The sequence below is a fragment of the Musa acuminata genome, chromosome BXJ2-9 (genome assembly GCF_036884655.1).
Source record: "Musa acuminata AAA Group cultivar baxijiao chromosome BXJ2-9, Cavendish_Baxijiao_AAA, whole genome shotgun sequence".
NCBI classification, from domain to species: Eukaryota; Viridiplantae; Streptophyta; class Magnoliopsida; order Zingiberales; family Musaceae; genus Musa; species Musa acuminata.
In genome coordinates this window covers 22,657,115-22,681,763 of record NC_088346.1, presented here as the reverse complement: position 1 = coordinate 22,681,763, position 24,649 = coordinate 22,657,115, and positions in this window count along the sequence as shown.

The following is a 24,649-nucleotide window of genomic DNA, read 5'->3' as shown; positions in this document are numbered from 1 at the left end:
GTGTTGTGGTTGATATTTAGTTGAGTTGCCTTTGGATTTTGTGAATCTCTGAGTGAAGTGGATTATCATTTATGTAACGTACATGTTTATGAATTGTGAATATTGATTTTTGAATGATTCTTAGTATCCTCAAATTGTTAGATTGGATCCTGGGTTGAATTGATGATGAATTATAATATTATTGATTTTAGACAGGGTCACACTTCCTGAATGTGATAATTCGGGGGGGCGTGACAAATACAGTGGGTGAACCTACCAATAGAAGATGCCACTTGGGAGAACTATGACGACTTGAAGATCAAATTCTCAGAATTCACGAATCATCAGCCTCGAGGATAAGGCTGATTTGAAGAGGGTGGGTTTGTTAGGACTCTAGCTTGGAGATTCCAAATTGAGAGGGACATTCATGTAAAACTGTTAGGACTCTAGCTAGGAGAGTCCTAATTGAGAGGGACATTCTGTTAGGACTCTAGCTAGGAGAGTCCTAATTGAGAGGGACATTCATATAGGAGGTTTTTTCTTAGAGAAGAATTAGGAGTTGTAAGGGAATAGGAGTCTCGAGTATGAGTCCTATTATGAGTTGGTTAGAAGTAAGAGTCTTAAGTAGGAGTCCTATTAGGAGTTAGGGTTTAGAAGCCCTATAAATAGCCATGTATTTCTTCTCTTTTCATAAGCAATAGATGAATCTTTTCTGCAGCCTTTGAGCAGCAACTTGGAGGGAGGAACCCCTATAGAGTTCCAAGGAGGACGATCCCCTAAAGAGATCAACCCCAAGTTTAGAATCTACAAGGGTTCTAACAGGAAGCCATTTTGCCCACTCTTTTGGTCGATCGCTAGCGAAACACCGAAGGTATGTCTCTAAACACCTATTTACCACCTCTCTTTGGCCGTCAGTTTGTGGATGATATGTTGTGCTCATCTTGAGTTTGGTGCCTTCTAACTGGAATAACTCGGTCCAAAATTTACTAGTGAAGATCCTATCACGATCACTTACAATGGATCTTGGCATCCGGTACAGTTTAACAATATTTTCTATGAAAACTTGGGCAATACTAGCAGTAGTGTAGGGACTTCTCATAGCACAAAAATGAGTATATTTCGTAAGTCGATCAACCACCACGAGAATTGTGCTTTTACCTTTGGCAGGTGGCAGCCCTTCAATGAAGTCCATGGAGATATTAGTCTACACCGAGTCCGGCATAGGTAGTGGTTGTAGTTTCCCTGGATTTGCCATAGTTTCACCCTTGTGTTGTTGACATACATCACATTGTGCCACATATTCAGCAATAATTTTTTTCATCTCTCTCCAATAAAAATTTTTCTTCACTCTTTTGTAGGTTCTTAGGAATCCAGAGTGCCCTGTTGAAGGTATGGAGTGCATTTCATGGTGGATGATTATGATACAAGGGGAGTCAAGTATAAGCACAATACAACCTTTGTAGCGTAGATCCCTCGAATCCCAAGTGTAGTGGGCTATTGCACTAGGATCCTCCTCCAATTTTTTTATAATATTGCTTATCTTTGGATCCTTCTTCTTTTCTTCCCTAATGTCCACAAGGAGACTAGTGGTAGGAAGGGAGATGGCTGAAACCTTAGCTTGCTCAAGTAGCCGTGAGAGTGCATCTGCAACAACGTTTTCTTTCCCCTTTTTGTAAATAATTTCATAATCAAATCCAAGAAGTTTGGTTACCCATTTTTGTTGCTCAAGGGATGATATCTTTTGCTCCAAAAAATACTTGAGGCTTCTATGGTCAGTTTTAATTTGAAATCGCCGACCGATTAGGTAGGGTCTCCACCTCATTACTACGTATACAATGGCGAGCATCTCCTTATCATATACTGACATGTTTTGATGGGAGGGAGATAATGCCTTGCTAGTGTATATGAGTGGTTGACCATCTTGCATGACAACGGCTCCAATTCCGACTCTAGATGCATCGGTCTCAATGATGAAGGGTCGGTTGAAATATGGTAGCGCTAGCACCGGCGTCGTTGTCATGGCTACCTTAAGTTTGTCGAAGGCAGCAGAGGCTTTGTCCGACCATTGGAAAGCATCTTTTTTTAGTACAGAAGTGAGTGGTGCACTGTTCTTCCCATAGTCCTTAACAAATTTTCGGTAGTAGCCTGTTAGTCCAAGGAACCCACGTAGTAATTTCACGTTTGTAGGTTTCAGCCAGCCTTGCATTGTCTCAATTTTTGTTGGGTCTACCACCACTCCTTCTTCTGATATTATGTGCCCAAGGTACTCTACTTTTTCTAGAGAAAGCTATACTTTGGTTGTTTAACAAAAAGTGTATTCTCCCGAAGGATCATCAGAACAATCCGTAAGTGCTGAAAGTGAGTCTCAAGAGAAGGGCTGTAAATGAGAATATCATCGAAAAATACCAACACAAATTTGCAAAGAAAGCTCCGAAAAATATCGTTCATGAGACTTTGAAAGGTTAAAGGAGCATTAGTGAGTCCAAAAGGCATTACCAAGAATTCATAATGACCATCATGTGTGCGGAATGCAATTTTTGGAATGTCATCTTCACATACCCGAATTTGGTGGTAACCGGATTGGAGGTCGAACTTCGTGAAGACTCGAGCTCCTTTTAATTCATCAAGAAGTTCATCCACCACTGGTATTGGGTACTTGTCCTTGACGATGATGTCATTTAAAGCTCGGTAGTCGATGCACATCCGCCAAGTTCCGTCCTTCTTGCATACAGGTAGCATTGGTGAGGAATAGGGGCTACAACTTGGCCAAATCACCCCTGTTTCAAGCATCTCCTTTACGATCTTTTCAATTTCATCTTTTTAGAGGTGAGGATATCGGTACGGTCGAGTGTGCACTGGTGGCTTGCCCGGAAGGATTGGAATTCGATGGTCATGTTGTCAAGGAGGAAGACCGCATGGTTCAGCAAAAATATCGACAAATTCAGTAAGCAATTGGGCAAGATTTTGATCTTTAATTTCTATTTTCTTCCCCTCTGGTTGCTGCTAGAGGTGCATCAAAAAGCCACCATTTACCTTGTGTAAAACTTTCTCCATTCGTTGGGTCAAAACAGTGGTAACGTTGCTTCCGTGCTTCCTGTGTAGGATGATCTGTTTGCCCTTACAGTAGAATTTCATAATTAATTTAGAAAAGTTCCAAGAGACATCACCTAGTGTAGTCAGCCATTCTATGCCAAGCACTGCCTCATAGTCATCAAGTGGTAGGAGGAAGAAATCGGTGATAATTTCTTGGTCTTGCAGTAATAGTTTTACCTGCGGGCATCTTTGGTCACACTTTAGGATTCTGCCGTCGGCCACCTTTACATCAAACTTGCTGCAACCTTCAATATGCAATGCCATCCGAGCAGCAACCTTACTATTCAGGAAGTTATTAGTGCTGCTCGTGTCGATGAGAACAGTAATAAACTATTATTTGAGAAGGCCTCCAACTTTCATCGTTTGCGGGTTTGAGTAGCCGGCTAGTGCGTGTACCGTAATGTCGGTCGATTGTGGCTCTTCTTTCATATCTTCTATTTCATATTCAAGACTCTCTTCTGGATGTTTAATGACCTCTTCTTCTACTGGTTCAATCATAAGAAGTCTCCCTTTTCTACAGTGATGCTCGTGGCTCCACGACACATCGCAATGCCAACATAACCCCTTCACAGATCGCTCCCGAAGTCCTTCTCTTGTTCACCTTTTCAGTGCAGGGACTCGGTTGATAGTAGGGGGGGCTGAGGGCTTTAGAATTGTTGGTCAAGGAGTGATCCTAGTCCTCCGGGATTCATGGTTCAATCGCTCCTCTTGAAGTCGTGCGAAAAAGATGGCTGCCATAAGCGTGTATGGTTGTCACGCCTTAACTTCTCCCCGGATCTCCGGCTTTAAGCCCTCAATAAAGGTCCCCAATAGCTATTTTTTAGACCAATCACGAGTTTGATTAGATAACCTTTCAAACTTGGTTTGGTACTCCTAAATGGTGGAGGTTTGTCAGATCTTTGCTAGTTGTCCGTCAATGTTCTCGTAATAAGTTGGTCCGAAGCGGTTCAGTAGTCCTTCTTTGAATTGTCACTATGAAAGGACTCCATAAGTGTGTTCAAACTAATCAAACCACTGTATGGCATCCACCATGGATGCATCCACAATTTTATGGTACCGAAAATATCGCTCCGCGCACGAGATCCAACCAATTGGGTCTCCTTCTTCCCATCTAAGGAAGTCCACTCTCATGCGTGAATAGTTGGGGTCGGTCATAGAGCCTCCCCTCTCTTGGAAGTCATCTCTTTGGGCATGATGTGATTGGTTAGAGCTCTCTCCTTGATGTGATTTCTTCGGGCTTGGTGGTCGGCCCAAACTGAATTCAGTAAGGAGAGTCTGAATCTTATCCTCCATTCATGCCTCGAAGGCTTCAAATTTAGCATTGATTGCCTCCTCAGATGCCATAGTATATGACTCCAAATTTGTGATGTTAAGATCTCTCTTTTGTTGACGGGTTAAAGGCATTTATAGGTTGAGAGAAGTGATGGTTGAAAGTGTTAGTTTGGCAAGTCCCATAGTCCCACATCGGGAAAATTAGACTTGTTGTCTCGTCTTGGAACTATAAATAAGGGCCTAGGCTTTGAAGTCAGATGTACCACAGGTAGCACAAGAGGCACCACTAGAAAACCTGCTTACGGTTTAGGTTTTTCTTGTTTAGTAAGTTGAAGGTGTTTTATAGCCTACGAACATCTTCCTAAGGCATTTGTAAGTGTCCCTCTTTTATAGTAGTAATTTGCTCCTCTTTCGTTTGTGGATGTAGGTCAATTGACCGAACCACGTATATCTGGTATTCTGGTGTTCTTGTCGCTTTTATTCTTTCTGCTTTATTGTCTTTGTTGTGTTGCCAAAATTATCCTTTGGTAAATTTCTTGGGGCTAGCTCTAACAAACTGGTATCAGAGCCTGGTTTCGGGATCTTTTGGCAACGATGGCAATAACAAAGATTGTTGTCGAGAAATTCGATAGAAATGTCAACTTCGGCTTGTGGCAACTCAAGATGGAGGCCATTCTGGTTCAAGACGGAGTTGATTTGGTACTACAGGGAGCCGAGAGCATTCCAGATGATATGTCAAAAGAAGAGCTTGCGGGTATGGATAAGAAGGCCCGATCAAGCATCATTCTAAATCTCTCTGATGAGGTTTTACAGGAGGTTGCTACGGAGACTACGGCTAAGAGCATGTGGGATAAGCTTAAAGCCTTGTACATGAAGAGGACAGTGGAGAATCGTCTCTACTTGAAGTAGAGTCTGTATATGCTTCGGATGATTGAAGGTACATCTATACTCTCGAATCTTGATAAGTTTGATTCTTTGGTTATGGATTTGGAGAATATAGATGCAAAAATTGATGACGAGGATAAGGCTTTGTTAATCTTGTGTTCTCTTCCCCAATCTTTTAAGCATTTCCGTGATACTTTGATTTATGGAAAAGAAACAGTTTTGTATCAAGAAATTAAATCTGCACTGAAATCTAAGGAGCAGATAGATAAGAATATCACTGGGGAAAGTAGAGAGAATCAGGCTGAGGGTCTGGTTGTTAGGGGGAGAATGGATAAAAGAGAATTTGACAATAGTAGATCTAAATCTAGATCTAAATCCAGACATAGAAATTTGGAATACAGATATTGTCATAAAATGGGGCACATTAAATCTGATTGCTTTAAATTGAAAAATAAATTAAAGCAAAAGGAAAAATTTATTGAGAAAACTATTGAATCCGCTGAAGTTAGTGTAGCAACTGATGAGAATGTTGAAAATATTTTCTCTACTATTGATGACAGGACGAGGTCTTAAAATGAATGGATTTTAGATTCAGGTTGTTCTTATCACATGTGTCCCAATAGGGATTTGTTTTCCACATATGAATCTTGTAATGGTGAAATTGTTTTGATGGGCAATAATGCATGATGGTATTGTGAAGACGCTCACTAATGTTAGACATGTTCCTGATTTAAAAAAGAATCTCATCTCTTTAGGCACCCTAGAGGCCCTTGGGTGTAAATACACAGCTGAAGGTGGAGTTATGAAAGTTTCTAGAAGTGTCCTTATTGTTATGAAAGCTTGTAGGTCTGGTAGCTTGTATATTCTGTAGGGAACTACTGTCATAGGTTCGGTTGCAGTTTCATCATCATCATTGTCTGATTCTGACATCACCAAATTATGGCATATGCGTTTGGGTCATATGAGCGAAAAAGGTTTGAGCATATTGAGCAAAAAGGGTCTACTTTGCAGACAGAGTACTGGGCCACTTGATTTTTGTGAACACTGCATTTTTGGAAAGCAGAAAAGAGTCAGCTTCACTTCTCTGGCAGTTCACAAAATGAAAGGTACTCTTGACTATATTCATTCAGACCTTTGGGGTCCAGCTCAAGTTCAGTCTAAGGGTGGTGGCAAGTATATGTTGACTTTCATTGATGATTATTCCAGAAAAGTTTGGGTTTATTTTCTGAAGCATAAAAATGATGTTTTTCTAACCTTTAAACAATAGAAGGCTTTGATTGAGAAACAAACAGGTAAACAGATTAAGCGGCTTCGAACAGATAATGGCATGGAATTTTGTGAAGGTGACTTTAAAGAATTCTACAAAAATGAAGGAATCGTTCGGCATCGCACTGTTAGGATGACGCCTCAGCAAAATGGTGTGGCCGAACGTATGAACAGAACACTCTTGGAGAGAGCAAGGTGTATGATCTCAAATGCAGGGTTGACAAAAAGACTTTTGGGCAGAGGCGATTAATATGGCCTGTTACGTTGTCAACCACGCTCCTTCTGCAGCACTTAACTTTAAAACTCCAGAGGAAGTTTGGTCAGGTACTCCTGCTGATTATTCTGATTTTAAAATTTTTGGGTGCCCAACATACATGCATGTAAATGAAGGAAAATTAGAGCCTCGGGCTAAAAAGTGCATTTTCCTTGGGTATGCTTCTGGGGTGAAAGGATACAGATTTTGGTGTCCTGATCCCAAATCCCCAAAATTTATAATCAATAGAGATGTTACTTTTGATGAATTAACTATGTTATCTTCTAAAGAGGAATCTACTAGTTGTACAAATGATAGTGCACAGAAGCAGGTGGAGCTTGAGATTGGTAGTTCAGATTCTTTTAAGTCGAACTCTTCTGCTCAAAGAATGCCAGTAGATGGTCCCGAGTCTACTGACGCAGATGATCCAGAGGAAGAGCAATATTCCATAGCCAAGGATAGACCACGGAGAGATATTCGACCACCACAAAGATATGCAAATTTAGTTGCATATGCTTTGTCTGTTGCAGAAGAGACGAGTGAAGTTGGTGAGCCTACTTCCTACTCAGATGCAATTTCTTGTGATAATTTCGCTAAGTGGTTGATTGCGATGAATGAAGAAATTGAGTCTCTCCATCGGAATAGAACTTTGGATCTTGTGAAGCCGCCTTTGGGTAAGAAAATTGTTGGATGCAAATGGGTCTTCAAAAGGAAGGAAGGTATTCTAGGGGTTGAAGATGCAAGGTACAAAGCACGATTGGTTGCAAAGGGCTATAGTCAGGTACATGGTGTTGATTTTAATGACGTATTTTCACCTGTTGTTAAACATAGCTCTAATCGTGTTTTGCTTGCTTTAGTTGCCATGTATGATTTGGAATTGGAGCAACTTGATGTCAAGACAGCTTTCTTACATGGTGAACTTGAAGAACAAATTTATATGGAGCAACCTCATGGATTTGAAGTTGATGGTAAGGAAGACCATGTTTGCTTGTTAAAGAAATCCTTGTATGGATTGAAGCAGTCTCCAAGACAGTGGTATAAGAGGTTTGATTCTTTTATGTTGGGTCATGGTTACACGAGGAGCATGTATAATAGTTGTGTTTACTTCCGGAAGTTAACTGATGGCTCTTTTGTATATTTGTTGCTTTATGTTGATGACATGCTTATTGCAGCTAAGAATTTGTCAGAAATTCACACTTTGAAAATGCAACTAAGTAGTGAATTTGAAATGAAAGATTTGGAAGCAGCTAAGAAAATTCTTAGCTTGGAGATCAAAAGAGATCGAGGAGTTGGAAAATTATTTCTGACTCAGAAAAATTACCTCAAGAAAGTCTTGGAGAGATTTGGCATGAAAAATGCTAAGCCAGTTAGTACTCCTCTTGCTAGCCATTTTCGGCTATCTGCTGCTCAGTCACCACAGTCAGTTGAAGAGGAAGAATATATGGTGAAAGTTCCATATTCTAGTGTCATCGGCAGTATTATGTATGCAATGGTTTGTACTCGTCCAGATATTTCACAAGCAGTTAGTATGGTTAGTAGATATATGTCTCGCCCAGGTAAAACACATTGGCAGGCTGTGAAGTGGATTCTCAAATACTTGCAAGGGACTTTAGATGTTTGTTTGAAATTTGGAAAAAATCGTGACACTTTGGTTGGTTACGTCGACTCTGATTATGCTGCGGATCTTGATAAACGAAGATCTTTGACAGGCTATGTATTTTGCATTGGTGGTTGTGCAGTTAGTTGGAAAGCTTCCTTACAACCTGTCGTAGCTTTATCTACTACAGAGGCAGAATATATGGCAGTGATAGAGGCGATCAAAGAAGTTTTATGGTTAAGAGGATTGTTCAGTGAATTATGTCTGCATCAAAGTGTTACTACAATTTACTGTGATAGTCAAAGTGCTATTCATTTGACTAAAGACCAGATGTATCATGAGAGGACAAAACACATCGATGTGAAGTTTCATTTTATTCGAAATATCATTGCTGAGGGAAAAGTCCTTGTTCAGAAAATTCATACGAAGGACAATCCAACTGATATGTTTACGAAGCCTCTTCTGGTTTACAAGTTCAAGCAGTGCTTGGACTTGGTTGGTGTTCATTGTTGGTGATTGCCCGTTGGGGCTTTTATGAAGAAGGTGGAGTAAGTTTTATTGGGATATGCCAAGGTGGAGATTTGTTAGTTTGGCAAGTCCCATAGTCCCACATCGAGAAAATTAGACTTGTTGTCTCGTCTTGGAACTATAAATAAGGGCTTGGGCTTTGAAGTCAGATGTACCACAGGCAGCACAAGAGGCACCACTAGAAAACCTGCTTACGGTTTGGGTTTTTCTTGTTTAGTAAGTTCAAGGTGTTTTATGGCCTAGGAACATCTTCCTAAGGCATTTGTAAGTGTCCCTCTTTTATAGTAGTAATTTGCTCCTCTTTCGTTTGTGGATGTCGGTCAATTGACCGAACCACATATATCTAGTGTTATGGTGTTCTTGTCGCTTTTATTCTTTCTGCTTTATTATCATTGTTGTGTTGCCAAAATTATCCTTTGGTAAATTTCCTAGGGCTAGCTCTAACAGAAAGGGTTGGTGGATTAATAGATGTAGGCTGCGGTTTAGGTTTATTTTGTGGCTTTTTTGGGTGCAGTTTAAGAGTATGGTTTGGTGGAGTTTTAGGGCTGTGGATGAAAGTTTTCGATCTGTGGTGGATGACAGGAAAGGTTTGATAGAAATCAATGAAAGTTTGCTGCAGAATTGTGTTGTCTTGTAAGAGCATAATTGTTGTCGAAGAAATAGCGGTTTCTCGACGAAATCTCCACCAAAAATTTGAGAGATTTGAGGAGGGAATTGACAGTAATATCTTAGTTTATATGACAGAGAAAATATAGTATCAAGATCAAACAAACAGTGCTATGCCGCTAAAATTCTGTAATGTATCTTTCGTTGTAGAGATGAAAACTTTGTGACGAAAAGTTTATGTAGCAATATAGGAACAATTTTTTTTTTTTTGGTTTTTCGGATAGGGATAACTAAATTGCAGTAGCAGTAAGGTAGGAAACCAGAACCTATTGCAATTCACGGGATGATCCACGGTGGTGGAGATGATGGCGGAATTTGGCAGCGATCTTTTAAGCAATTGTGGGAATTGCTTTGGGCGGTTGTGGAGGGCTGATGGATGGCTATAGAAGGGCAGCGAGATGCCAAGAACACTGCTCTGATACCAAGTGTTAGAACTGTTGGGAAATCTTGGGGCGACATCATATGCGTAACGGAAGAATAAGAAAACAAAATCCCCGATTCCCAAAAAGATGTTCGTCGTCGTGCGAAGATTGGTGCGCAAAATCCGCGAAACTTAAAACTATGTATAGAGTAGATTGTGTTACCTAGGGAGATCATATATCCCTGTTTCCTTGCAGATCTTTAGGAGAGGGTGAAGGAGGTCAAGTGTCCTCCTCTCTAGCGGTGATCCACACAGTAGGGTTGCGATGATGCTCGTCAAAACTCCAGGCCTGCTCTGAGGTGGAGAGGGAAAGGCAAGCAAAGACTCTAGCCTATGAGGCTTTGAATCCCTCCTATTTATAGAGGTCCCGTGTCAAACCCTAATGAGTCCTCCCCTAGTGGGTATTGGATCTGCATCCAATAAGACAAGGGCTCCATCGGATATCTCATATCCGAACCTCTACTCATCATAATGCCTACCATATGTGTGTGACCCTCTAGGCCTAATATCGAGCTGGCCGTAAGTCATACATGTCAGAACTCCTTCTAACTCAGTAAATTATTATCTTTGTAATAATTCACTCGACTCATCGACTACGGACATACTAGGCCACTACGCCATAGTCTCCAAACGATACAGGGGAATCCAATCCATTGGACCTTTCTGTCCTCAATTACCGTGTACCTATAGTCCCTCATTCATCTAATATCCCAGAGACCGTATATCAAGCATGGTGCTGTCAGACCCATACGGTTTCTACTCGAGTCTCGCTCTAATCGGATTCTCCCGGAAAACTCTTTCTCTCTCAACCTGAATTAACCTGGCCAGGGATTTGTCTGAGTAAGAACACATGGGATATTCCTCTCATGACGCCGAGAGTGGATGATCCTCTATCGACACTCAATAGCCCTCGTAAGGTTGACTACCACTCCTAATGACTAGTTGTACTAGATCTGGGACAACCAAACCTATAAGTCTGGTATCAAAGAGTAGAGCACTCATATAGGACATCCTTGGTGTCTCAAGTCTAAGGACCATATACACCACTAGGACTACGGAATCGCTGTCTGACAATAAGGCATCATCAACCATCCAGCATTCCGTAAGCGGATCAATCAGTGAACTCATTCTCCAATGAGCACTTGTACTGTATCCCTAGTGTCCCTACACGAGCAGCTATGAGACCAACTACATCCATCATATGGACGGGTATACAGCACACCAGTCTGTCCGGTTATCACGATGTCTCTCTCGAGTAACATATGACCGGGATTATTTAGGATATGTGTTTAAAGGTGAATCAATCTCATTATCATGATCTCATCACGATCCGATTCTCATTGCACAAATCCAAGGACATCACAATATATATATATATACATATATATATGCATTTATGCAATAGTTACAAAGTGATATACGCCAAAATAAGCAAAAAGATTCTGTATCAAGTCACATGTGCCATCACTCACGTGATTGGCTTGCTGGGCACCTATGACTAGCAATCTCCCACTTGACCTAAAGCCAATCACCTATGTGTCTGATCCCCATCAGACCCCTGTGACGCTCAAAGACAAAATGAGATAACGGCTTTGTCAATGGATCTGCAATGTTATCTTCGGATGGAACTCTTTCTACTGCTGCATCTCCTCAGGTTACGATCTCTCTGATAAGCCGGAACCTCCTTAAAACACTTCTTATTAGACCTGGGTTCCCTTATTTAAGTAATTTCCCTATAGTTGTCGTAATATAAGGAAGATCGGCTCCTCGCTACCCGGTACGACTCCCAAATCTATAATGAACATCTTCAACTAGACTCCCTCCTTTGTTACATCTAATGCAGCAATGTACTCCGCCTCTATGGTCGAGTCAGTAGTGGTATTTTGCTTGGAACTCTTCCAACACACTACTCCTCCATTCAAGGTGTACACATACCTTGAATTTGATTTGCTATCATTGACATCAGATTGAAAACTTGAGTTAGTGTAGCCTTCAACCTTAAGGCTATTACCTCCATATACTAGTAAAAGATCCTTAGTCCTTCTTAAGTACTTAAGGATACACTTTACTGCTTTCCAGTGCTCCAAGCTTGGATCCGCTTGATACCTACTCGTGACACTCAGAGCATGCGCTATATCAGGCCTAGTACATAGCATGGCATACATGATAGACCCTATTGCTGAGGCATAAGGTATCATATTCATGTTCGCCCTTTCTTCTAGAGTCTTTGGGGACATACTCATAGAAAGCGATATCCCATGTCTCATCGATATGAGACCTCTCTTGGAATTTTCCATGCCAAACCATTTGACAATAGTTTCTATGTACTTGGACTAGGACAAGCCAAGCATCCTCTTGGATCTATCTATATAGATTCTAATCCCCAAGATATAGGATGCTTCCCCTAAGTCCTTTATGGAGAAGTGTCTAGATAACCAAGTCTTTACTGTGGATAGCATTCCTACGTCATTCCTAATGATGAGGATGTCATCCATATATAACACCAAAAAGGTGATAATGCTCCCACTTACCTTCCTGTACAAACAAGGCTCATCTTCGTTCTTAACGAAGTCATAAGATCTGATTGCCTCATCAAATCTTATGTTCCAACTTCGGGAAGCTTGCTTTAGTCCATAAATGGATCTAAGCAACCTGCACACCTTATCTGGGCAGTTCTTGGACATGAATCCCTCAGGTTGCATCATATACACTTCCTCCTTGAGGTTCCCATTGAAGAATGCGATTTTCACATCCATTTGCTAGATCGTATAATCATAGTGTGCCACAATAGCCAATAGAATTCTGATGGATTTTAGCATTGCTACGGGTGAGAAGGTTTCGTTGTAGTCAACACCTTACCTTTGACGATACCCCTTAGCCACTAGCCTTGCTTTATAGGTCTCTACCTTTCCATATACTCTGATCTTTTTCTTAAAGATCCACATGCAACCGATAGGTACAATACCTTCGGGCGCATCAACTAGGTTCCAAACCTTATTGGAGTACATAGAATCCATCTCAGAATTAATGGCTTCTTGCCACTTCCCAGAGTCTATACTCATAATAGCCTCCTCGTAGGTCTGAGGATCAATATCCTCAACATCCTCTTCTCTAATATATCTTACATATCTCTTAGGACGATGCGATATTAGACCTGCGTAAAGTTGAAACTTGTGTATTAGGTACCTGAACAGACTCGGGCTGTAGAGTGGTGCTTGAGCTTGGTTCTCCAACCTCGCTCAACTCTATCATTCTCCCACTATCTCTGTCAAGAATGTGTTCCTTCTTAAGGAACACTGCTCTCTTAACTACAAAGACCTTTTGGTCCTCGAGATGATAGAAATAATACCCACAAGTTTCCTTGGGGTAATCCATAAATTTGCATCACTCTGTCTTTGATTCTAACTTATCGGGGTTGTGTCTTTTAATATGAGCAGGGTAGCCCCAAATCTTAACAACCTTAAGATCAGGCTTCTTCCCTTTCCATATCTCATATGGTGTAGATACTACCGACTTAGTTGGAACTCTATTCAAAAGGTAAGCTGCGGTTTCTAGGGCATATCCCTAGAATGAAATGGGTAGGTCAGCGAAACTCATCATAGACCGTACCATATCTAATAACGTACGATTTCTCCTTTCAGAGACACCATTGAGCTGAGGTGTATAAGGAGGTGTCCATTGGGATAATATCCTATTGTCCTTGAGGAACTGAGTAAACTCTACACTTAAGTACTCACCTCCTCGATCTGATCGAAGAGTTTTGATACTCTTTCTAGTCTGGTTCTCCACCTCATTCTTATACTCTTTGAATTTCTCAAAGGCCTCGGACTTGTACTTCATTAAGTACACATATCCATACCTTGAGAAATCATCAGTAAAGGTAATGAAGTAGGAGTAACCACCAATAGCATGAGCTGACATGGGTCCACATACATCACTATGTATGAGTTCCAACAGCTCAGTGGCTCTTTCTCCAGTTCCACTAAATGGAGAGTTGGTCAGTTTTTCATGAAGGCAAGGCTTGCAAGTTGCATATGACACATAGTCGAATGGATCTAGATATCCATCATTTAGCAACTTTTGAATCATTCCCTCATGGATATGACCTAGCCTATAATGCCATAGGTATGCACTGTTCACCTCATCTCGTTTCCTCTTAGACACTTACATTCATAATATGTGGAGTAGTGTCTTGCATAAACAAACCTTTATGCAATATTCCTCTCGTCAATCTCCCCTTAGCTTTGCTAGAATTTACAATAAATTGTAGATGTGATAAGCAATACTAGTATCCAATACCAATGCACTATCACAAAAATCTAATAATTGGAGATTGATCATGAATGTACTTGAAGCTTCTCCAAGCTTCTATTTCGCCCTTTCTATAAGGTACTCTTTGCAGTTTCTCTTCTAGTGACCATCTTTACCACAATGGAAGCACTAGCCTTTGTCCTTTGCTGGGTCTTTCTTAGCAATCTTTGCTTTACCTGGTCTGCCCTTGCCCTTTCCCTTCTTAAGGGACCTTTCTGCTTTCCTTTTCTTTCTGGTCTCACTAGTGTAGAGAACTGGCTTCTCTTTCTTAATAGTACTCTCTGCCTCCCTCAACATATTGAGGAGCTTTGGGAGAGTCACCTCAAGCTTGTTCATATTAAAATTAATTATGAACCGTGAAAAAGAATCTGGTAGGGACTGAAGCACAATGTCCACACACAAGTTATCCTTTAGGACCATTCCTAGACCTGTGAGTTTCTCTATCCACTCAATCATCTTTAGGACATGGTTCTGAACCAGTGTCCCCTCAGTCATCCTAGCGTGGAAGAGGCTCTTGGATATCTCATATCGCTGAGTCCTTCCCTGTTCCTCAAACAATTTACGGACATGTAGGAGAATGGATCTGGCATCCATTTTTTCATATTGTCTCTGTAACTCAAGAGTCATAGAGCCCAACATATAGCACTGAACAAGAGTGGAGTCATCAATGTACTTCACGTAGCGAGCGATCTCATCCTCGTTCATCACTATATCAAGGACGTACACGATTTTCTCCGCTGTGAGAACAATTCTCAAGTTACGGAGCCAATCCATATAATTTGGACCAGTAAGGCGGTTGACATCAAGTATGCCACGTAAGGGATTTGAAAGCGACATTTTCTGAAAGTAAAGATGCAACATAAATGAATAACATGCAGATTTTGCAAGAAATAAACTATCAAGATATGGACTTCTATCTTAATATGCTCCCACTATTTTACTAACGAGTCACACGACACCCTCAGCACGTGAACCGGAAGTCTCCGGCAGACTTCTATTAGGGATCAGGATCCAATCAGCGTCTTAGTGTAACCTCGAGGGACTCGACCAATCACACTAAGCCTAAAAGGTAGGCAACTCTTGCCGATCACAACTCCTTATGATTCCCGTCCTGTTCGGCCTCCGAATCACCATGGTCTCGAGGGACTCGACCAACCATGATGCTCGGTTAAGTCAACACCTTCGTTACAAGATGAGTCTTATTTAATGATATATCCTCAAGGGACTCGACCAAGCATACCATGCCCTCAGGTCACCGGTGACATCTCTATGTCATAAGCAAGATAGCGAATCGCGATATAAGTGAGTCTCGAGGGACTCGACCAACTCAACCTACACTAGGAATCGGTTCCTACTCATAACGATGGAAGGCCACATGGGTCAATCTAATTGCCTCACGTTTACCAACTTAATATTATCGAGAGATGTTTCTATGATTTGGTCTCCTAATATGACATGTCACACATATACATATTTAATATATATCTACATCGCATGTAAATATATATACATATCTAGTATGTGTATAAGCAATCACACCAGATGATCATGGACCATAACCTAATGTGATTAGGCCCGAGCCAGTAGGCCTAATCACTCACATCAAGATCTATGTGTGCAACGGTGCATCTCTATGCCCTGTGATCGTCCATCTCGTCCTCGTCGGTTCCGTCGACATCTTGATGCATCTCCATGCATCACGATCGTCCGTCTCGTGGGTCCCGCTATTGCATCCACGCTCCCGCTGCACCACCTCATGTGATTACAACTTAATCATAGGCACGCAGGCCTAATAATAAACGAGAAATATAACGGAGGCTCGCAGACCTCAATAATAATAATCACAAGTACACACATCACACGGTCCATTATCATCCGTCCACACATCATACATCACATTATAAATAATCATCATCATGTAGGACTACTAGATAATAATAAAAATAATAATCATTAAACCTTTTAATTAATTAATATTTTCTGAAATCAAGGACATGTAGGGAATTTCTAAATTTATAGGGGTATTTTCATAATTTGGACAAAAGACCGAAACTGGAATTTCTCAAATTCCAAGGGGCAAAACTATCTTTTGCCCAGAAAACCCTAATGCCCTACTACCCTTTGCTGCTGCTGCCGCCGCCGCCACCGTGCTGGCGACGGCTTGTGCGGCGAGGGTGACGGCGCTACTGCTGCAGGTGGGCACCCCCGCAGGCACCGCCGCCTCCGCGAGCGGTTCTGCCGACGGGGCAACGCCCGCAGGCGATGCTGTCCCACCGGGCGGCCGCCCCTGTGGGGGGGGTTTCGCCCGTGGGAGCAGCGACGCCTGCGCGTCTCACCCCGCGGGAGAAGTGGCCGCAGGCGCCTCTACCCACGGGCTGCCAGCCCGCCGGACGCAAGCCTACTGCAAGCAGGCCACCAGCCGGCCGCTGCTGTCGCTGTAGGTGGTTGCAAGCATGCAGATCGAGGGAAGCAACTGCTGCTGCCCTTCCTCGCTTTTGCGTCAACGATTTTGACATCAAAATTCTTCCTAAACACAACACACGTAGTTCAAAACCAATTATTCACACGAACAACCTGACTCTGATACCATTGTTGGGAAATCTTGGGGCGGCATCATATGCGCAGCGGAAGAACAAGGAAACAAAATCCCCGATTCCCAAAGAGATGTTCGTCGTCGTGCGAAGATTGGTGCGTAAAATCCGCGAAACTTAAAACTGCGTATAGAGTAGATTGTGTTACCTAGGGAGATCGTATATCCCTATTTCCTTGCAAATCCTTAGGAGAGGGTGAACGAGGTCAAGCGTCCTCCTCTCTAGTGGGGATCCACACAGTAGGGTTGCGACGATGCTCCTCAAAACTCCAGGCCTACTCTGAGGTGGAGAGGGAGGGGAGAATAGGAAAGGCAAGCAAAGACTCTAGCCTATGAGGCTCTGAATCCCTCCTATTTATAGAGGTCCCGTGTCAAACCCTAATGGGTCCTCCCCTAGTGGGTATTGGATCTGCATCCAATAAGACAAGGGCTCCGTCGGATTTCTCATATCCGAACCACTACTCAACACAATGCATACCATATGTGTGTGACCCTCTAGGCCCAATATCGAGCTAGCCTTGAGTCATACCTATCAGAACTCCTTCTAACTCAGTGAATTATGATCTCTGTAATAATTCACTCGACTCATCGACTACGGACGTACTAGGCCACTACGCCATAGTCCCCAAACGATACAGGGGAATCCAATCCATTGGACTTGTCTGTCCTCAATTACCGTGTACCTATAGTCCCTCATCCATCTAATATCCCAAAGACCATATATCGAGCATGGTGCTGTCACACCCATACGGTTTCTACTCGAGTCTCGCTTTAATCGGATTCTCCCGGAAAACTCTTTCTCTCTCAACCCGAATGACCCTGGCCAGAGATTTGTCTGAGCAAGAACACATGGGATATTCCTCTCATGACGCCGAGAGTGGATAATCCTCTATCGACACTCAATAGCCCTCGTAAGGTTGACTACCACTCCCAATGACCAGTTGTACTAGATCTGGGACAACCAAACCTATAAGTCTGATATCAAAGAGTGGAGCACTCATACAGGACATCGTTGGTGTCTCAAGTCTAAGGACAAGATACACCACTAGGACTACGGAATCGCTGTTTGACAATAAGACATCATCAACCATCCAGCATTCCGTAAGCGGATCAATCAGTGAATTCATTCTCCAATGAGCACCTATATTGTATCCCTAGTGTCCCTACACGAGTAGCTATGAGACCAATTGTATCCATCATATGGACGGGTATACAACACACTAGTCTATCCGGTTATCATGATGTCCCTCTCGAGTAACCTATGACCGGGATTATTTAGGATATGTGTTTAAAGGTGAATCGATCTCATTATCGTGATCTCATCACGATCCTATTCCCATTGCACAAATCCAAGAACATCACAATATATATATGTATTTATGCAATAGTTATAAAGTGATATACGCCAAAATAAGTAAAAAGATTCTGTATCAAGTCACACGTGCCATCACTCACGTGATTGGCTTGCTGGGCACCTATGACTAGCAAGAACCCTTGCAGATTCTAAACTTGGGGTTGATCTCTTTAGGGGATCGGCCTCCTTAGAACTCTATAGGAGTTCCTCCCTCCAAGTTGCTGCTCAAAGGCTGTAGAAAAGATTCATCTATTGCTTAAGAAAATAGAAGGAATACTGTTAGAACCCTTACAGATTCTAAACTTGGGGTTAATCTCTTTGGAGGATCGGCCTCCTTAGAACTCTATAGGGGTTCCTCCCTCCAAGTTGCTGCTCAAAGGCTGCAGAAAAGATTCATCTATTGCTTATGAAAAGAGGTGGAATACATGATTATTTATAGGGCTTCTAAATCCTAACTCCTAATAGGACTCTTGCTTAAGACTCCTACTTCTAACCAACTCCTAATAGGACTCCTACTCAAGACTCCTACTTCTAACCAACTCCTAATAGGACTCCTACTCAAGACTCCTATTCCTTTACAACTCCTTATTCTTCTCTAAGAAATAACCTCCTAACCCAAGCCGGCCACTTCACCTCTTTAATAGGGGTCGGCTTAGGTAGGTTTTACATGAATGTCCCTCTCAATTATGACTCTCCTAGCTAGAGTCCTAACAAATACATGGCTATTTATAGGGCTTATAAACCCTAACTCCTAATAGGACTCCTACTTAAGACTCTTACTTCTAACCAACTCCTAATAGGACTCCTACTCAAGACTTCTATTCCCTTATAACTCCTAATTCTTCTCTAAGAAAAAACCTCCTACATGAATGTCCTTCTCAATTAGGACTCTCCTAGCTAGAGTCCTAACAGATTCCCCAAGCATGGGCAGTACTATTGCCTGCGCTAGGTAGTACCACCGTCAAGTTGTCACGGACAAACTTCTAAACAAGATGTTTGATGTAATGCTTATGTATGTCCGTGTCTTTTGGCATGTTCATGCCTTGTACAACATGTAGAGGGGCGACCGAAGGCTTAATAGTCCCATTTTAGTTGGGTTGGTGGCCTCTTTAGGCTTGTAAATAAAGGTTGTGTCATGTGGACACGTGCGAGAGATTCTCGGTCTATAATGGACCATTTTACCCTTTGTTGTGCAACTGTTCAGAGCTTATAAATTATGTTTGTAATTTGCATTGTCTATGAAGTGTTTTTCGGAGATGTTTGCTTATGGATCCCGATTGAGGCGTTCTCTCTAACCCGTTCTCTCTTTTGTTGGTCCCAAGGGACAATGGGAGGCTTTGGGGAGGCTGACCTTTGCGAACGGACACGCAAGGGTGCCGCACGACTTAGGAAAAACCAGCTAAGTCTGTGACATATGGTATCAGAGCAGGACAAGCACTCATAGAAACACTTAGCATGCAACCGTGAGGGACCTAGCGGGGCTGCGTTGAGGGCATTCAGCACACGAGCGACCGTTTGGGGGAAAACGGGCATGGAGATGTAGGGAAAAGGAGTCGCTTGGAGGAGCGGGCATCTGAGATTGGCATTCAGAGGAATGGCCAACCCATCGCGCAAGAGGCACCACGAGAACAGACAAGATTGGAAGAATGCGGAGCGTGTTGAATCTAGGATTTTGATGATGAAGTCAATTGTCATTTGTTGTCTAATCTATGTGTTGAGATAAGTGTGCAGGATTAACTACGATGAAAGTTAGACATGCAGCAGGAGTTGCGCCGGAGTCAAGACAATGATCACGTTGGGAGTTCGAGAGTTCGAAGGAGGTTCGGACATTCGTCGGAGATTCTGCGGGAACAAATCCGAGAAGTCCATAAGCTTGCCAAAAGAAGCTCATCGGAACTCGCCAAGTGGATCGTCGCAAGTCCAGGAGTTTGCCGGAAGTCCGCAGGAGCATCACCGAGGGTTCATCGGATGATCGACGGAAGTTTGCCGGAAACTCGCCGGAAGAAGCGATTGACGCCCTAGAGCAAGCTGCAGAAATTGTCTTAGGATTTATTGTAGTTAGGACAATGATTAAGTTGGAAATGGGAGGTGATCCCATTAGCTTAATCTTGGGGCAATTGGGCCTCTGAAAAACTCAAATTGGGCCGAATGGATCTACCCATTCGGACCCTGATTGTTGTGGGAGGTGCAACCACCCAAGCCAGGAGGTAGCACCGCCTAAGCTAAGTCTCCTAGGGAGACTGGGTGGTGCAACAGCCCCAGTCAGGAGGTAGCACCGCCTGGGCTCAGTCTCCGAGTGAGATTGGGCAGTGCAACCTCCCCTGACATGAGGTAGCACTGCTTGAGCTCGGTCTTCGAGCTCTGGCAGGCGATGCAACCGCCCTAGTCAGGAGGTGCAACCACCTGAGCTCGGTCTTCGAGCTTTAGTAGAGAGGTGCAACCGCCCCTGACAGAGGTGGCACCGCCTAGAGGCTCAGTCTTCGAGCTCTACCAGGCGGTGCAACCGCCCCAATCAGGAGGTGCAACCGCCTGATCCCGGAATTCCGGGAATTGATAGTTTTGAGCTCCAAATTTTAACTAGGTTGAGGCCTATAAATACCCCACCCCATTTAGCACTGAAAAGTAGCAACTTACACTCAAAATCTTGATCTCTTTCTGTGATTCTTAGAGCTCAAAATTGTTGTAAAGGCCAAAAGTTCTCCTCCCTCTGTTCTTCAAAGTTTTGAGTTGTAAAGAGAGGAGAGAAAACTTCTGTAAGTGTTATCTCCTAAGCCCGTCAAAAGGAGTGAAACTGTAAAAGGGTGGTTGGCCTTCGCCTATTGAAGGAACGCCTCTAGTTGACATCGGTGATCTCGTCGGTGGAGGAAGCCAAAAGTGGAGTAGGTCAAGATTGACCGAACCACTCTAAATCTCAGTTTGCATTTACTTTGTACAGTTTATCTTTACTGCAAACCTCCTAAATAGCTACTGCCTTCTGCGCTTTTACGAACAAGTTTCTAAGTTCAGAGCTTTCTGAATTTGCGTTTAGACGTAAATCGGTTTTTTCGTACGATCATTACATTTTAGTTTACGTTTACGTTTTGATTTCAATCATAACTGCAAACTGCCTTCTGCGCATTTATAAAACATATCTCAAAGTTCAGTATCTTCAAAATTGGCATTTAGACGTAAACCAGTTTTATCGTACGAACGTCGCATTTCAGTTTGCGCTTGCATTCTGATTTTCATCATAAACTGCAAACTGCCTTCATAAATTTATTTTAACGTCATCTCGCTTAATCTTAAGTTAAAGTAATCTTAAAATCAGCTTTTACATCGAAATCATTTTTATCAAACGAACGCAGCTTTCAATTTTAATAGTGAAAGATTTCTACTGCACTAATTCACCCCCCCCCCCCCCCCCTCTTAGTGCTCTTGATCCTAACAATTGGTATCAGAGCGGGGTTAACTCTCAAATGGATTAAAACCCAAGAGAAATGGCTTACGCCGGAAACCAAGAGGGTCATTCTATTACACATCCACCCATGTTCAATGGGATGGACTACACCTATTGGAAGACCCGAATGAGGATCTTTCTTATCTCTATAGATTTTGAACTTTGAAATTTTGTCGAAATTGGTTTTTCGAAGTCTTCTCTTCCAATGATCGATTGGAATGATTTAGGGAAGAAGGCTTTCGCTCTTAATGCAAAGGCTATAAATGCCTTATTTTGTGCACTTGATAAAAACGAGTTTGATCGTGTTTCGATTTGTGAAACCGCATTTGATATTTAGCACACACTCGAAGTGACTCATGAAGGCACAAGTAGAGTGAAAGAGTCAAAAATCAATCTTTTGTTACACTCTTTTGAACTTTTTCGGATGAAACCGAGTGAGACTATTGGCGACATGGTTACCCATTTCACGGATGTCGTCAACGGTCTAAAAGGACTCGGAAAAAGTTTTTCGGATTTTGAGCTCGTAAATAAGATTCTAAGATCCCTTCCTAAAAGTTGGGATCCTAAAGTCACTACTATTCAAGAGGCGAAAGATCTAAACAACTTCCCTCTTGAAGAACCAATTGGGTCATTAATGACCTACGAGATGACTTGCAAAGCTCATGAAGAGCAAGAAGACATCCTTCCAAAGAACAGGAAGGATATGACACTTAGAACTTCAGAAGACCACTTTAGAGAAAACTCAAGTGATGAGGACTGTGACGATGACTTAGCACTTCTAACAAGAAAATTTAAAAAATTCATTAAAAGAAACAAGTTTAAGAATGACACAAAAAACAAACTTGAACCCAAAAAGGACCAAGTCATTTGCTATGAGTGCAAAAAGCCGGGACACTACAAGAGTGATTGTCCCCAAATCAAAAAGAGAACACCAAAGAAGAAGGCGCTCAAAGCAACATGGGATGATTCGAGCGCATCCGAAGAAGAGGAGTCCAACACCGAGGAAATTGCTCATTACGCCCTAATGGCCATCGGAGAAGAGAAAACTAAACCATCGCAAGCTACGAGCAAGAGATGGTACCTTGATAGTGGATGCTCAAGGCATATGACCGGAGATCCATCTCAATTCTCTAAGCTCACTAGCATAGATGAAGGCTATGTCACCTTTGGAGACAACAACAAGGGTAAAATCATTGGCAAAGGAACCATAGGTAACAAATCCAACTTCTTTATTGAAGATGTTTTGTTAGTTGATGGTTTAAAACATAACCTCTTGAGCATTAGTCAATTATGTGATAAAGGATATATTGTCAGATTTGAATCTAATGCTTGCATCATTGAAAAACCACACAAAAACATATCTATGATTGCATTGAAACAAAATAACGTATACACTATTGACATCAATGATTTGTGTAATGAAATGTGTTTTTCTGTTTTGAATGAGGATGCTTGGATATGGCATAGAAGATTAGGTGATGCTAGCATGAAACTAATCACTCAAATATCATCTAAAGAACTTGTAAGAGGAATTTCTCATATCAAGTTCATCAAAGATAATGTATGTGATGCTTGCCAATTAGGTAAACAAATTAAGGGTAGTTTCAAATCTAAGAATCAAGTAAGCATCTCTAGGCCCTTACAATTGATCCATATGGACTTGTTCGGACCAATCTCCACATCAAGCCTAGGAGGTAGCAAATACACCTTCGTCATTGTGGATGACTATAGCAGATACACATGGACTTATTTCTTAAAACAGAAAAGTGAATGCCTTAGATATTTTACCAAGTTTTGCAAACTTGTTCAGAATGAGAAAGGTTCTATGATTTCGTCAATTAGAAGTGATCATGGTGGTGAATTTCAAAACCATGATTTCCAGGAATTTTGTGAACTCAATGGATACAACCATAATTTCTCTACTCCTAGAAATCCTCAACAAAATGGAGTAGTAGAAAGAAAAAATCAAAATTTACAAGAAATGGCAAGAACCATGTTGAATGAACACCACCTACCCAAATATTTTTGAGCCGAAGCCGTAAATACTGCATGCTATATTTTGAATAGAGTTCTAGTAAGACCCCTACTAACCAAAACTCCCTATGAGTTATGGAACAACAAAAAACCCAATGTTTCATATTTTAAAGTCTTTGGGTGTAAGTGTTTTATCTTGAATGAAAAGGATAACTTAGAAAAATTTGATGCTAAATCCGATGAAGGAATCTTTCTTGGTTATTCTTCGGTTTCTAAAGCCTTTCGTATCTTCAATAAAAGAACTTTAATTATCGAAGAATCCATTCATGTTATTTTCAATGAGATTTCCAAAATCAGGAAACATGATTTTGACGATGATGTTAATTTTGATTCCTTGAATTTAAATGAAACCCCTTCTCCAAATAGCAACTTGGATGCATCCACTTCCGAAACATCCTTACCCAAGGATTGGAAGTATGTAGATGCTCATCCCAAGGAGCTAATCTTAGGAGACACGTCAAAGGGGATTCAAACATGATCTTCTCTTAAAAATTTTTATGCGAACGCCGCCTTTCTCTCCCAAATTGAACCCAAATGTGTTGACGAAGCCATGAAAGATGATTCATGGATTATCGCAATGCAAGATGAATTGAATCAATTTGAGAGAAATGAAGTGTGGAAGCTTGTTCCTAGGCCAAATGACCATTTAGTTATTGGTACTAAATGGGTCTTCAGAAACAAGCAAGATGAAAATGGTATCGTGGTTAGAAACAAGGTTAGATTAGTGGCCAAAGGTTTTAACCAAGAAGAAGGTATCGATTACGAAGAAACCTTCGCTCCTGTGGCTCGATTGGAAGCCATAAGGATACTCCTTGCCTACGCTAGTAGTAATAATTTTAAGCTGTTTCAAATGGATGTTAAAAGCGCTTTTCTAAATGGCTTTATCTCCGAAGAAGTTTATGTTGAACAACCTCCTGGATTTGAAAATAATAGCCTCCCTAATCATGTGTTTAGATTAACTAAA